This window comes from Dendrobates tinctorius, unplaced genomic scaffold (assembly GCF_039654945.1).
Source record: "Dendrobates tinctorius isolate UK_male_01 unplaced genomic scaffold, ASM3965494v1 ptg000166l, whole genome shotgun sequence".
NCBI classification, from domain to species: Eukaryota; Metazoa; Chordata; class Amphibia; order Anura; family Dendrobatidae; genus Dendrobates; species Dendrobates tinctorius.
In genome coordinates, this window is record NW_027361833.1 from 3,592,075 (window position 1) to 3,608,694 (window position 16,620).

At 42.6% G+C, this 16,620-nt stretch overlaps 1 long non-coding RNA gene across 1 annotated transcript in view; it reads left to right on the forward strand.

Annotated features, from left to right (window-relative positions):
- Positions 1–15,768, forward strand: part of LOC141053637 (uncharacterized) — a 53,398-nt gene extending 37,630 nt beyond the window's left edge. The window contains exons 2-5 of the long non-coding RNA XR_012221237.1: positions 12,741–12,813; positions 12,907–12,950; positions 13,587–13,740; positions 13,910–15,768. This is a non-coding gene — a long non-coding RNA (uncharacterized lncRNA). The remainder of the gene's footprint in view (positions 1–12,740; positions 12,814–12,906; positions 12,951–13,586; positions 13,741–13,909) is intronic.
- Positions 15,769–16,620: the final 852 nt, after the last annotated feature.

The window sequence follows — 16,620 nt, forward strand, 5'->3', positions numbered from 1 at the left end:
ACAGAGTGCCCTAACTTACCTCCTCCCGACCACAGAGAGCAGCTCTTCAGCAGTCAGGTTCAGAGGTCTCCCTGCTAGCCTGGAGTGGGAAATGTGTTGTGTATTGGTTTCACTGCTAGAGAGATCCTTCGTTGCTCCCAAGCTTGACAACACACTCCCTAGGAGGAAGGTAATGCCACAGTGGCGACCGTACCCTTGGGGACGCCACAAGTGCACTGAGGCAAGTATTTTTCATTGTATTATACTGCTATTTCTTTGCCGTATCGGAGCATCATGAGTTGTGGTATGTGTTAAAGGGGCGCTCTTTGGCCCTGGGCCCACGAAAACCTGGAGCCAGCCCTACCCCCCCACAACTGTAGCCAAATAACCCCCATTTTTCAGTGCGTAACTTGTATTATGAAGTAAATTAAGGTTGACAAGCTTAAGTAATAAGAATTGATGCTTCTGGCATTCAAATGGGCACTGTAGGTGCTGGTACCCAGATGTAGCGGTGCTGGAATAACTGTAGGACACCAGAGCGTGCAGTTCCAAAGCTTTACTCACAGTCTGCAGGTTACACAGATGCCTGCCTCTGTGCTGTGTCCACTTGCAAGGTTGAAATACTGTGCAGTGAGATGGAAGATGGGGACGGCGAGGAGTCCAGACTAGTACAGGGATTCCCTAGCGAGGAGACTTATTTGATTGTTTTCAATGTTGGGACAGCAATTTTTGGGGAGCACTATACTCTGGAGAATGATAGATGGGGCCCACCATACACTGGAACATTCCAAAGGTGGACATCAGACACTGGAGCAGCATTTACAGGGCCCATTATACACTAGAGCATTAGAAATGGGGCCCATTATGTTTGGAGCATTATTTGGGCCCATAAGACAGTGGAGCTTCATCCATGGGGACCAACATATACTGTAGCATTATGTGGAGCTCATCATATACTGTTTCAAACATTATATGGGACCAATGATTCTGTATGGAGAAATAGATGGGCCTCGTCATGAGATGTAAAAAGTGAAGTATTTTTCATTGTACTATACCACTATTTCTCTGCCGTATCGGAGCATGATGAGTTGTGGTATGTGTTAAAGGGGCGCTCTTTCGCCCAGGGCACATGAAAACCTGGAGCCAGCCCTACCCCCCCACAACTTTAGCCAAATAACCCCCATTTTTCAGTGCGTAACTTGTATTATGAAGTTAATTAAGGTTGACAAGCTTAAGTAAGAAGAATTGATGCTTTTGGCATTCAAATGGGCACTGTAGGTGTGTTTCCTGTCCTCCTCTCACTGCCGACTTTTATTCCCCATTGACTTACATTGGGTTTCGTGTTTCGGGACGACCCCGACTTTTCCCTATAATCGGACGATCTTGCTCGACCCGACTTTTGGAAAAGTCGGGTTTCACGAAACAAAACTCGACCCTAAAAAACCAAAAGTTGCTCAACTCTAGTAATCACCTCTTTCTCATCATCCTCCATTTTTTCCTCGGCTATTGCACCTTCACTAACAGTTTGTGGTACCATGAGCCTTCCTCGATCGCTGTAATCCACCCTCCCATGGCAACCTCCTGTGCAACGACAGTCAGGAACTTAGAGATATATTTATCTTTTCTGTATCCTCCTCTGCTTCCTCCTCTTCCTCTGGGATCACCACCTCCTCGCACAGACTATTCAAAGCATGAAGATGACCAGAATAATAATGCTGATAATGGCATCACCAGCGCTCACCATCTCACTAGCTATTTTGAAACTGTGCAGAAGGGTGCAGAGGTCCTTCATCTGTGCTCACTCCGCAAACGTGAATTGCACCACGTCCACATTGCATTGGGCAGGCTATGTAAAATGACATATTGTACCAGGGCTTATCGCTGCTGCCACAGAATCAGCAGCATTATGGATTTATATGCTGAAGTAGTGACTGATCGCTGTACCACAGAATCAGCAGCACTATGGATTTGTATGCTGAATTGGAGACTAGTTGTTGTAGCACAGAATCAGCAGCACTATGGATTTATATGCTGAAGTAGTGACTGGTCGCTGTACCACAGAATCAGCAGCACTATGGATTTGTATGCTGAATGGGAGACTAGTTGCAGTAGCACAGAATCAACAGCACTTTGGATTTGTATGCTGAAGTGGCAACTGGTCGCTGCAACACAGAATCAGCAGCACTATGGATTTTTTTGCTGTTGTGGCTACACCACAGAATTAGCACTCCAGATTTGTATTCTGGAAGGTTGATTTGAAACAAGATCCTACGTACCTGAACTAGTTGAGAATAAACCGCCTAGCTAACTATTTGACTACTTTCAGAAGCAGCAGCAGCCTCACTATGCTGTTACACTCACAAAATGGTGCCGAAACAACATGTCAGCTTTTTATATGGAAAGGGGCATATGACGTCGGCAGCCAATTACACAAGCCCTTGTGTCTGCATGTTGTGGATGGTTTCTGCACCCTGATTGGCTGCTGTAATCTTCACACATTAACCCCTTCACGACCTATGACGCCTACGTAGGCGTCATGAAAAGCAGTGCCCAAACGACCTATGACGCCTACGTAGGCGTCATGCTATAAATAGCCCCCCTGCGGGTCGGGTGACCGGGGTCACTGAAAGGTCACCTGACCCGCACACAAAGGACCCTTCAGAGTTAACACCTGGGGGTGTGGCTTAGCCCCCACGTGCCTACGATCGCTCTGATTGGCTGTTAAAAGTGAAACTGCCAATCAGAGCGATTGTAATATTTCACCAATGAAAATTGGTGAAATATTACAATCCAGCCATGGCCGATGCTGAAATAGCATCGGACATGGCTGGACACCGAGACCCGGCCCCCCCCCCACACCGACTGAAGGCACCGATCGGCTGCCGCCACCTTCTGATGGCACCGATCGGCAGCCGCCGTCATGATCTGCCCCCCCGCCTGCCTTCCGCCCCCCCAGCCCTCCGATCATCCCCTCTCACCCTCCGATCACCCCCTCACCCTCCTTTGTGCCTCCGATCTCCCGCTATCCGTCCCGGTGTCCTGCCGTCCAGCGTCATGGGCGCCGCCATCTTGCAAGATGGCAGGCGCATGCGCAGTGCGCCGAATCGAATCTGCAACGCTGCAGATTCATTCATTTATTTTGATCACTATGATAAACTTTCATAGTGATCAAAATGAATAAAAAGTAAATCACCGCCCTCCTTATCACCCCCATAGGTAGGGACAAATAATAAATTTTTTTTTTTTTTTTTTCCATTAGGGTTAGGTCCAGGGCTAGGGTTAGGGTTAGGGCTAGGGTTAGGGCTAGGGTTAGGGTTGGACTAAGGGTTAGGGTTGGACTAGGGGTTAGGGTTGGACTAGGGGTTAGGGTTGGACTAGGGGTTAGGGTTGGACTAGGGGTTAGGGTTGGACTAAGGGTTAGGGTTGGACTAAGGGTTAGGGTTGAATTTAGGGTTAGGGTTGAATTTAGGGTTAGGGTTGGAATTGGGATTAGGGTTGGGGTTGGGATTACGGTTAGGCTTGTGGTTAGGGTTAGAGTTGGGATTTCGTTAGGGGTGTGTTGGGATTAGGGTTGTGGTTAGGGTTATGATTAGGGTTGGGATTAGGGTTAGGGGTGTGTTGGCGTTAGGGTTGGAGATAGAATTGAGGGGTTTCCACTGTTTAGGCACATCAGGGGCTCTCCAAACGCGACATGGAGCCAGAATTTATTCCAGCCAATTTTGCGTTCAAAAAGTCAAACGGTGCTCCCTCCATTTCGAGCCCCGACGTGTGCCCAAACAGTGGTGTACCCCCACTTATGGGTATCAGGGTACTCAGGAAAAATTGCACAACAACTTTGGGGGTCTAATTTCTCCTGTTACCCTTGGGAAAATAAAAAAATGGGGGCTAAAATAATTATTTTTGTGGAAAAAAAAGATTTTTTATTTTCACGGCTCTGCGTTATAAACTTCTGTGAAGCACTTGGGGGTTCAACGTGCTCACCACACATCTAGATAAGTTCCTTGGGGGGTCTAGTTTCCAAAATGGGGTCACTTGTGGGGGGTTTCCACTGTTTAGGTACATCATGGGCTCTGCAAACGTAACATGACGCCCACAGACCATTCCATCAAGTCGGCATTTCAAAACGTCACTACTTCCATTCCGAGCCCCAACGTGTCCCCGAACAGTGGTCCCCCCATATATGAGGTACCAGCGTACTCAGGACAAACTGGACAACAACTTTTGGGGTCCAATTTATCCTGTTACCCTTGTGAAAATAAAAAATAGTGGGCTAAAAATCACTTTTTGAGGAAAAAAAAATATTTTTTTATTTTCACAGCTCTGCGTTATAAACTTCTGTGAAGCACTTGGGGGTTCAACGTGCTCACCACACATCTAGATAAGTTCCTTGGGGGGTCTAGTTTCCAAAGTGGGGTCACTTGTGGGGGGTTTCCACTGTTTAGGTACATCAGGGGCTCTGCAAACGTAACATGACGCCCACAGACCATTCCATCAAGTCGGCATTTCAAAGCGTCACTACTTCCCTTCCGAGCCCCAACGTGTGCCCAAACAGTGGTCCCCCCCACATATGGGGTACCAGCGTACTCAGGACAAGCTGGACAACAACTTTTGGGGTCCAATTTATCCTGTTACCCTTGTGAAAATAAAAAATAGTGGGCTAAAAATCACTTTTTGAGGAAAAAAAAATATTTTTTTATTTTCACAGCTCTGCGTTATAAACTTCTGTGAAGCACTTGGGGGTTCAAAGTGCTGACCTCACATCTAGATTAGTTCCTTAGGTGATATAGTTTCCAAAATGGGGTCACTTGTGGGGGGTTTCCACTGTTTAGGTACATCAGGGGCTCTGCAAATGTAGCATGACGCCCACAGACCATTCCATCAAGTCTTCATTTCAAAGCGTCACTACTTCCCTTCCGAGCCCCAACGTGTGCCCAAACAGTGGTCCCCCCCCACTTATGGGGTACCAACGTACTCAGGACACACTGGACAACAACTTTTGGGGTCCAATTTATCCTGTTACCCTTGTGAAAATAAAAAATAGTGGACTAAAAATAATTTTTTGAGGAAAAAAAAATATTTTTTTATTTTCACGGCTCTGCGTTATAAACTTCTGTGAAGCACTTGGGGGTTCAAAGTGCTCACCACACATCTATATTAGTTTCTTGGGTGATCTAGTTTCCAAAATGGGGTCATTTGTGGGGGGTTTCCACTGTTTAGGTACATCAGGGGCTCTGCAAACATAACATGACGCCCACAGACCATTCCATCAAGTCGGCATTTCAAAACGTCACTACTTCCCTTCTGAGCCCCAACGTGTGCCCAAACAGTGGTCCCCCCCACATATGTGGTACCACCGTACTCAGGACAAGCTGGACAACAACTTTTGGGGTTCAATTTATCCTGTTACCTTTGTGAAAATAAAAAATAGCAGGCTAAAAATTTATTTTTTGAGGGAAAAAATATTTTTATTTTAACGGCTCTGCGTTATAAACTTCTGTGTAGCACCTGGGGGTTCAAAGTGCTCACTATGCATCTAGATAAGTTCCTTAAGGGGTCTAGTTTCCAAAATGGGATCATTTGTGGGGGAGCTCCAAAGTTTACGCACACAGGGGCTCTGCAAACACAACATGGTGTCCGCTAACGATTGGAGCTAATTTTCCATTCAAAAAGTCAAATGACGCTCCTTCCCTTCTGAGTCATGCCGTGCGCTCAAACAGTGGTTTTCCCCCACATATGGGGTACCAGTGTACTCAGGACAAACTGGACAACAACTTTTGGGGTCCAATTTATCCTGTTACCCTTGGGAAAATAAAAAATAGCGGGCTAAAAAATCATTTTTGAGGAAAAAAAATTATTTTTTTATTTTCACTGCTCTGCGTTATAAACTTCTGTGAAGCACTTTGGGGTTCAAAGTGCTCACCACACATCTAGATAAGTTCCTTCAGGGGTCTAGTTTCCAAAATGGGGTCACTTGTGGGGGAGCTCCAATGTTTAGGCACACAGGGGCTCTCCAAATGCGACATGGTGTCCGCTAACGATTGGAGCTAATTTTCCAATCAAAAAGTCACATGGCGCTCCTTCCCTTCCAGGCCTTGCGGTGCGCCCAAACAGTGGTTTATGACCACATATGAGATATTGATGTACTCAGGAGAAATTGCCCAACAAACTTTAGGATTCATTTTATCCTGTTGCCCATGTGAAAATGAAAAAACTGAGGCCAAATAAAATTTTTGTGAAAAAAAAGTACTTTTTTTTTTACAGATCAATTTGTGAAGCACCTGGGGGTTCAAAGTGCATACTATGCATCTAGATAAGTTCCTTGGAGGGTCTAGTTTCCAAAATGGGCTCACTTGTGGGGGAGCTCCAATGTTTAGGCACACAGGTACTCTTAAAACAAGACATGGCAACCGCTAAACATTCAAGCATATTTTACATTCAAAAAGTAAAATGGCGCTCCTTGCCTTCTGAGCCCTGCCGTGCGCCCAAACAGTGGTTTATGACCACATATGAGGTATCAGTGTACTCAGGAGAAATTGCCCAACAAATTTTAGGATACATTTTATCCTGTTACCCATGTGAAAATGAAAAAACTGATGCTAAAATAAAATTTTGGTTGGAAAAATTAAAATGTCCATTTTTTCATTCCATGTTGCTTTAGTTCCTGTGAAGCACCTGAAGGGTTAATAATCTTCTTGAATGTAGTTTTGAGTAGCTTGAGGGGTGCAGTTTTTAGGATGGTGACACTTTTGGGTATTTTCTGCCATATAGACCCCTCAAAGTGACTTCAAATGTGAGGTGGTCCCTAAAAAAATGGTTTTGTAAATTTTGTTGTAAAAATGAGAAATTGCTGGTCAACTTTTAACCCTTATAACTTCCTAACGAAAAAAATGTTGTTTCCAAAATTGTGCTGATGTAAAGTAGACATGTGGGAAATGTTATTTATTAACTATTTTGTGTCACATAACTCTCTGGTTTAACAGAATAAAAATTCAAAATTTGAAAATTGCAAAATTTTCAAAATTTTTGCCAAATTTCCATTTTTTTCACAAATAAACGCAAAAATGATCGACCTAAATATACCACTATCATGAAGCCCAATATGTCACGAAAAAACAATCTCAGAATCGCTAGGATGCGTTGAAGCGTTCGTGAGTTATTACCTCATAAAGGGACATTGGTCAGAATTGCAAAAAATGGCCAGGTCATTAAGGTCAAAATAGGCTGGGTCATGAAGGGGTTAAGTTAATAAAAAAAAAGAATAACAGTCACTGACAGCTGTCAGCTGTCACTTGCAGTTTAAAGTCATGATGGGCATGGTGCGCTACGATCGGGGAACTTACACCCGCTCATGATGTGCTATATCTGTCATTGGTCATTAAGGGGTTAATCCCGAGCACCTGCTGCAATTTTTCTCCAGTCTAGTTCTTATATTTGTCTACATAGTTGAGATGCTTTGCCTTGCTTCCATGTCAAAGGTATGGCTTTTTGGCTGCAATTTTGCCTTGACGATCACTTTTGGGAAGACTTCTCCGAATGATTGAAGTGTGTAGTTGGATTCTCCTGGATGCTGAAAGTTCTGAAGTCAGTAAACTGATGGATGTCTTCCAGTTTTGAAGGGAAATAAACATGTTATGTCTTTTATCAGCTGCTGTAAGGTTCCTTGGCTCACCACAGCATCTAGGTGTCTAATGTTGACGATTTATTGGTGCTTCTTTAACCCCTTAGTGACAGAGCCAGTTTGCAGCTTAATGACCAGGCCAATTTTTACAATTCTGACTACTGTCACTTTATGAGGTTATATCTCTGGAATACTTTAACGGATCCTGCTGATTCTGAGACTGTTTTTTATGACATATTGTACTTCATGTTAGTGGTAACATTTCTTCGATATGACTTGTGTTTATTTATGAAAATAAACGGAAATATGGTGAAAATTTTGAAAATTTTGCAATTTTAAAATTTTAATTTTTATACCCTTAAATCAGAGAGATGTATCACACAAATTTCTTAATAAATAACATTTCACACATGTCTACTTTACATCAGCACAATTTTGGAAACAAAATTTTTTTTTGTTAGGAAGTTATAAGGGTTAAAAGTTGATCAGCGATTTCTCATTTTCACAACAAAATTTACAAAACCATTTTTTTCAGGGACCACATCATATTTAAAGTCATTTTGAGGGGTGTACATGACAGAAAATACCCAAAAGTGAAACCATTCTAAAAACTAGACCCGTCAAGGTGCTCAAAACCACACTCAAGAAGTTTGTTAACCCTTTACGTGCTTCACAGGAACTAAAGCAATGTGGAAGGAAAAAATTAACATTTAACTTTTTTTTGCAAAAAATTTACTTCAGAACCAATTTTTTTTATTTTCACAAGTGTTAAAAGAGAAAATGAACCAAAAAATGTGTTGTGCAATTTCTCTTGAATACGTCGATACCCCATATGTAGGGGTAAACCACTTGTTCAGCGCACGGCAGAGCTCGCAAGGGAAGGAGCCCGTTTGACTTTTTCAACGCAGAATTGGCTGGAATTGAGATCGGATGCCATGTTGCGTTTGGAGAGCCCCTGATGTGACTAAACAGTATAAACCCCCCACAAGTGATCCCATTTTGGAAACTAGACCCCCGAAAGAGCTTATCTAGATATGTGGTGAGCACTTTGAACCCCAAGTGCTTTGGAGAAGTTTATAAACGTAGAGCCATGAAAATTAAAAATCATTTTTTTCCTCAAAAATGATTTTTTAGCCCGCTATTTTTTATTTTCACAAGGCTAACAGGAGAAATTGGACCACAAAAGTTGTTTTGCAATTTGTCCTGAGTACATACCCCATATGTGGGGGGAACCACTGTTTGGGCGCATGGGAGAGCTCGGAAGGGAAGGAGTGCCATTTTGGAATGCAGACTTTGATGGAATGGTCTGCGGGCATCATGTTGCGTTTGCAGAGCCCCTGATGTACCTAAACAGTGGAAACCCCCCACAAGTGACCCCATTTTGGAAACTAGACCCCCACGGAGCTTATCTAGATGTGTGGTGAGCACTTTGAACCCCCAAGTGCTTCACAGAAGTTTATAACTCAGACCCGTGAAAATAAAAAATCATTTTTTTTCCTCAAAAATGGTTTTTTAGCCCTCTATTTTTTATTTTCCTAAGGGCAACAGGAGAAATTGGACCACAAAAGTTGTTGTGCAATTTTTCCTGAGTACGCTGATACCTCATATGTGGGGGGAACCACTGTTTGGGCGCATGGGAGAGCTCGGAAGGGAAGGAGTGCCATTTTGGAATGCAGACTTTGATGGAATGGTCTGCGGGCGTCATGTTGCGTTTGCAGAGCCCCTGATGCACCTACACACTGAAAACCCCAGAAAATTGACCCCCTTTTTGGAAACTAGACCCAACAAGGAGTTTATCTAGATGTGTGGTGAGCACTTTGAATCCCCAAGTGCTTCACAGAAGTTTATAACCCAGAGCCATGAAAATAAAAAGTCTTTTTTATTTCCACAAAAGTGATTTTTTTTAGCCCCCAATTTTTAGACCCCCAAATTTGGTAAATAGTGGGAACCCCTCAATTATTGCTCCAACCCTAACCCCAACACACCCCTAACCCTAATCCCAACCTTAACCCTAATCCCAACCCTAATCCCTAATCCTAATTCTAACCCTAATCCTAATTCGCCCTAACCCTAATTCTAACCCTAATTCTAGCCCTAACCCTAGCCCTAATCTAACCCTAGCCCTAACCCTAGCCCTAACCCTAGCCCTAACCCTAACCCTAGCCCTAACCCTAGCCCTATCCCTAGCCCTAGCCCTAACCCTAGCCCTAGCCCTAACCCTAGCCCTAACCTAACCCTAGCCCTAACCCTAGCCCTAACCCTAACCCTAACCCTAGCCCTAACCCTAGCCCTATCCCTAGCCCTAGCCCTAACCCTAGCCCTAGCCCTAACCCTAGCCCTAACCCTAGCCTTAACCCTAGCCCTAATGGAAAAATGAAAAAAAATATATTTTCTTTATTTCATTTTGTTTGCCTAACTAAGAGGGTGATAAACGGGGGGGTTATTCACAATTTTTTTTTATTTTGATCACTATGACAGATTATCATAGTGAGCAAAATGAATGAATGGAATCTGCCAGCCGGAGCCGGCAGATTCCCGGCGGGCGCACTGCGCATGCGCCCGCCATTTTCCCTGGATCCAAGATGGTGGTGCCCACTGGAGGATGTCGGTGGGACGCAGGACCACTGGGAGGGGACAGTGGACCACGGAGAGGTACCGGGGGGATCGGGGACCCTCTTTCTCTCTCCTCTGATGTGCGATCACATCAGAGGAAAGAGAAATTAAATGCAATATTGCGGCTTTTTTTTGCGTTCGCCGTTATAGGGTTAATAACGGCGATCGCAAAAGCGGGGTCTGTAAAAACCGACCCGATTCATGTTCTCTGGGGTCTCGGCTACCCCCTGCAGCCGAGACCCCGGAGAAAATCCAACACTGGGGGGCACTATTTACTTACTCCACAGCGCCGTGAATTCACTGGGCTGTGGTTTAAGTACCCTTAATTACCACCGTTAAAAGGCGTATCGGCGGTCGTTAAGGGGTTAAAAGTGCAGCTAGTCACTGAATTCAGAATTTTGAATTGCTCTTGTTTCCTAATTTGTTTTACAACATGATCATTATAATCCCATCAAGCTATGTTAGAAATAATTAAACCCATGTCACATATCATTTGCTGGCGTGAATAATTTACTGTAATGGAATGATGGTATAGATTCTAATGTCAGGTTGTCCAGGGCACATCTTGTTAAAGAAAGGGATATATACTGTATAAATACCAATATATACAGTGGGTATGGAAAGTATTCAGACCCTTTTACATTTTTCACTCTTTGTTTCATTGCAGCCATTTGGTAAACTCAAAAAAGTTCATTTTTTTCTCATTAATGTACACTCTGCACCCCATCTTGACTGAAAAAAACAGAAATGTAGAAACTTTGGCAAATTTATTAAAAAAGAAAAACTGAAATATCACATGGTCATACGTATTCAGACCCTTTGCTCAGTATTCAGTAGAAGCATCCTTTTGAGCTAGTACAGCCATGAGTCTTCTTGAGAATGATGCAATAAGTTTTTCACAACTGGATTAGGGATCCTCTGCCATTCTTCCTTGCAGATCCTCTCCAGTTCCGTCAGGTTGGATGGTGAACGCTGGTGGACAGCCATTTTCAGGTCTCTCAAGAGATGCTCAATTGGGTTTAGGTTAAGGCTCTGGCTGGGCCAGTCAACATTGATCAAAGAGTTGTTCTGGAGCCAGTCCTTTGTTATTTTAGCTGTGTGCTTAGGGTCATTGTCTTGTTGGAAGGTCAACCTTCGGCCAAGTCTGTGATCCAGAGAACTTTGGAAGAGGATTTCATCCAGAATATGTCTGTACTTGGCCACATTCATGTTTTCAACCAGTCCTGTCTCTGCAGCTGAAAAACACTCCCATAGCATGATGCTGCCACCACCATGTTTCACTGTTGGGATTGTATTGGACAGGTGATGAACAGTGCCTGGTTTTCTCCACACATACTGCTTAGAATTATCACCAAAAAGTTCTATCTTCATCTCATCAGACCAGAGAATCTTATTTATCATAGTCTCGGAGTCCTTCATGTGTATTTTAGCAAACTCTATGCAGGCTTTCATATGTCTTGCACTGAGGAGAAGCTTCCGTTGGGCCACTCTGCCAAAGGCCCTACTTGTGGAGGGCTGCAGTGATAGTTGACTTTGTGGAACTTTCTCCCATCTCCCTACTGCATCTGTGGAGTTCTGCCACAGTGATCTTAGGGTTCTTCTTTACCTCTCTCACCAAGGCTCTTCTCCCATGATTGCTCAGTTTGGCTGGGCGGTCAGGTCTAGGAAGACTTCTGGCAGTCCCAAAATACTTCCATTTAAGGATTATAGAGGCCATTGTGTTCCTAGGAACCTTGAGTACTGCAGAAATTCTTTTGTAACCATGGCCAGAAATCTACTTTTCCACAATTCTGTCTCTGAGCTCCTTGGCCAGTTCCTTTGACCTCATGATGCTCATTTGGTCTGACATGCACTGTGAGCTGTGAGGTCTTATATGGACAGGTGTGTGCCTTTACAAATCAAGTCCTATCAGTTTATCTAAACACAGCTAGACTCCAAATGAAAGAGAAGAACCATCTCAAGGAGGATCACAAGGAAATAGACAGCATGTGACTTAAATTTGAGTGTCTGAGCAAAGGGTCTGAATACTTATGACCATGTGATATTTCAGTTTTTCTTTTTTAATAAATTTGCAAAAATTTCTGCATTTCTGTTTTTTTTTAGTCAAGATGGGGTGCAGAGTGTACATTAATGAGAAAAAAATGAACTTTTTTGAATTTACCAAATGACTGCAATGAAACAAAGATTTAAAAATTTAAAGGGGTTTGAATACTTACCGAAAACACTGTACATCTTTTATCTAGGAATGGAAAAGGGAAGTGGGCCCTGGGCTGCATCAGCAGGCTTCTTTAGGCTTACAGTTTTTCTTTTTCAACAAGGTGGTGAGCTCCTGTTGTCATGCTCCATTCGACTTCTCTCATGTAATAATATATTGAGGTTATAAGTCCACGATTAGATGTAATGATACCTTATTACCACTGCCTTCTCAGTTTAAGTACAAAAATCACACTATTGCACTAGAATTTCAAGTAATAGAACAGTCAAAAATCCCAAGAAGAAGGGTTAATATTTAAAAAATTATCTTCCACAGAGAGGCATACTGGATACACACCGTTAATTCACTATCATCAAATGAGGTTTTGAAATTATTCGCATCACATGAGGTCAGTTTTTTCTCTTCAGTTTTTTGTTTGTTTTTCTACCAATTTTGCTAAGTTTTTTCTTTGCTTTAATATGTTTTTCTTTATTTCTTATAGATGTCCCAGGTATACTAATTCATATTGATGGGATCTAGTGATGAGTGAGTATACTTGATACTCGAGATTTCCTGAGCATGCTCGGGTGATCTCTGAGCATTTGGATGTGCTCAGAGAATTAGTTTCTGTTGCCGTAGCTGCATGATTTGTGGCTGCTAGACAGCCTGAATATATGTGGGGATTGTGTTGTGAATTCACTTTCTGGCCTACCTCTGGTTACTAGTGAAGTTAGTGAGCTGGTTATATTGACAGAGGATGTCGCGAGGTCTCTTTCCGGGCTCCCTCTGGTGGTTACAGGAGCTAATGGAGCTGATCTAATTAACAGAGGCCTGCCACCTGATAATGAGGAGGACGATTAGACATCTGGAGTTTTTGACTGGATTTAAGACAGCCGACTCCCTCTATCTCGGCTGGTGATTTTTTCCTGCCTCCTGAGGTCTTAGTTTCCAGCTCAGTCCTTGCATGCTCAAGCTAAGTGTTCTTTTGCTATTGTTCACATTTGATTTGGTTTTGTCTATTCTTTTTTGTGTGGTCAGCCAGTCCCGGCTGGGGCTGTGCTGAATTTCCATCCTTACATTACTGCTTGTGCCAGTTTGTTTTTGTCCCTTATTAACCCTCCGTCAGGAACAATGGATCTGACAGGCGCAGCTCTTCTACTTTCATTTCTCCCTTCTCACCAGATTTTCAGGAAACCCCCTCCCTCTAGATAGTCTCCTGGCTCTAGCTGCTGTCTGAAACCTGATACCACAGTTGGTCTGCAGAGCTTCAGGAAGGAAGATATAGCTGTGCTGGCTTCTCAGGTTCATTGGTCCCGAACACATCACACTTTATAAGGTTGGTATGTAATGTTTTTAGTCATTACTATTGTTTATTTAGCTTGTTTTATGAATGGATAGAGAAAGGTTTGTGGATATTTCATATAAATAAGGCAGATTTTCTTACAAATGAAAGTGTGCTTCTCAGGCACATTGTTCCCTAATGCATATTCTCTCTCTTGCTTCAGATTATCTTCTGAAATGGAGAAGAAAATGTATGATCTTTCAAAACCCCATCATGTTGAGGAAGTGGGAAACATGCTGTTAGATGATGATGATGCAGACCCCACAATGAATGAGGATTTTAAAGAAAGTGAGATTGATTCTCATGATGAGGTGGAAGTCTGTGAACTAAATTCTGAAACAGAGCAAGATAGTGACAGTGATGAGGAGGAAGAAGATATAGAATCTTATTATATGGGAAAAGATAAAAAAAAACAAATGGAACAAGAATCCACCCATAAAAAACATATGTAACCTCATAACATTATCACTCACCTTCCTGCAGTTATGGGAACAGCACGTAATGCAAAAAATGCAGCTGAATGCTGGAATACTTTTTTCACAGATGACATTCTGGACTCTATTGTCATATACACTAATCAATATATAGACAATATAAAGCACAAGTTCATCTGTGACAGAATCCTGAAGCCCACGGATGAAATCGAACTGCGTGCATTTTTTGGATTATTATACCTTGCAGGAGCTTATAGGGCAAATCGGCAAAGTTTGGAGGAACTTTGGGATTTAGAAAGTGATGGAATTGAAAAATTTAGCCTTGTTATGTCTCTAAAAAGATTCAAGATTCTAATTCGTTGCTTTCGGTTTGATGACAGAACTACCCGAACCGAACGTAAAACATATGACCGGCTTGCTCCAATTCGCGATGTATTCCAAAAATTTGTGGAAAACTGCAAGATAAACTATCGCCCTGGGGCAAATGTCACAATTGACGAAATGCTCCCTGGTTTTCGTGGCAGATGCGCATTTCGTCAATACATACCATCAAAACCTAGCAAATACGGAATAAAAATGTATGCCCTTGTTGATGCCAGTAAGACCTACACATACAACATTGAAATTATGTTGGAAAACAGCCAGATGGTCCTTACTGTGTCAGCAACAAACCCACTGATGTTGTGAAAAGAATGTCTGAGCCCTTATTTGGATCAGGTCGCAATATAACTGCTGATAATTGGTTTTCAAATTGTGATCTTATTGATTATCTAAAAACGCAGAAGCTTTCATATGTCGGAACTGTAAGAAAAAATAAAAAAGAATTGCCGCCACAGCTTGTTACTGTGACAGGGAGAAAACAGTACAGCAGTATGTTAGCATTCCATGATGGAAAGGTTTTGGTTTCCTATGTACCACGCAAAAAAAAATGTACTTCTTCTCTCAACGCTTCATAATGATGATGCCATCGATCCTAAATCTGAAGCACAACAAAAACCAGAGATTATTAAATTTTATAATGAAACCAAAGGGGGTGTTGATACAGCTGATCAGATGTGCTCAACTTTCAGCGTCAGCAGAAACACCAAGCGCTGGCCAATGGTCATATTTTTCGCTATGCTAAATTTGGGTGGTATAAATTCACAAATCATTTACCTTGAAAACCAGCTTGAACCACTCCGTAGACGATTGTACCTGAAAAAATTGACCCACGAACATTAATGCTTGGAGAGCTACGCAGGAGAAGTATGAAAACCATCGGTATCCCCTCTAGCCTTCAAGTTAGGCTCAAAAGATTCCGCCCAGATATTGATACTAAAAATCGAACACCTGTCCCACCTCCCAAAAGAAGGAGATGCAAAAATGTATTGCAATTCTTGCTCTTTGCTTTGCAAATGTGTTTTTTCTGGGGAACCTTCAGGATCTTATTCAGATTAATTCTGTGTGCAATATTATTCTAGGTGCCTAGAAAATGTTTTTGTGCCAAAATTTTCTCTTTTTAATAACCGTTACTTGATATCATTGGGGGCTATTTGGTGGGAGTTTTGAAATTTGTGTATATAAAAGTTATTACTTTTATGTTGAGTAAATGGGTTTGTTTTGCACTTGATAATGTGTAGTCTCTTTTATTACATCCCTATGAAGGTCTCTGATCACTTTTAGATCACTGAAATTGAGAAAATTAGATATTCTAGGCATTTTTCTAGCCTGCGCTTGACAGGCACATTGTTCCATTATGAGTTAGTGCGAATATTGTTCCTGATGGAGGGTTAGATTGGCCTCTTTTTGCTCTGCTTTCAGAATATGCCAGAGTGCTGATATAGTGGGCGAAGTCAAGTGACTTCAGTATTTTTCTATCAGACGTGTTGGACATTTTTTGCAGGGCTTTTTGTGTGATTGCAGACAGTGTCTTTCCTTTCCTGTCCTGTCTAGTTAGTGTGGGCCCCATCATTTGCTCAGCCTATTTTCCTACCTGCGTTTGTGTTTTCATCTTGTCTCACCGACAATATACTGTATGTTTGGGGGCTATCTATTCCTTTGGGGTCTGCTCTGGGGCAGTTTAGATTTCCCCTTTCTTGCTTTAGGCTTATTTAGTTCTCCGGCTGTGTTGAGGCATCTAGAATCATCGTAGGTACGCTCCATGGCTACTGCTAGTTGTGTGGATAGGATCAGGGGTCTGCAATCCGCTTAGTTACCAACCTCTCTGGTTTTCTGTGGCTTAGCTTGGTCTTGCTTTCCTCCTCGGTGACCCAATCATAACAGATTGCCTGTTTGTTAGGAAATCCCCACATGTATTCAGGCTGTCTAGCAGCTGCGAATCATGCAGCTATGGCATCAGAAACTAAATCTCCCAGAACATCGAAATACTCGGAGATCACCCGAGCATGCTCACGAAATCTCGAGTATCTTCTATGAAAATATGTATGAAACAAGTGGATTT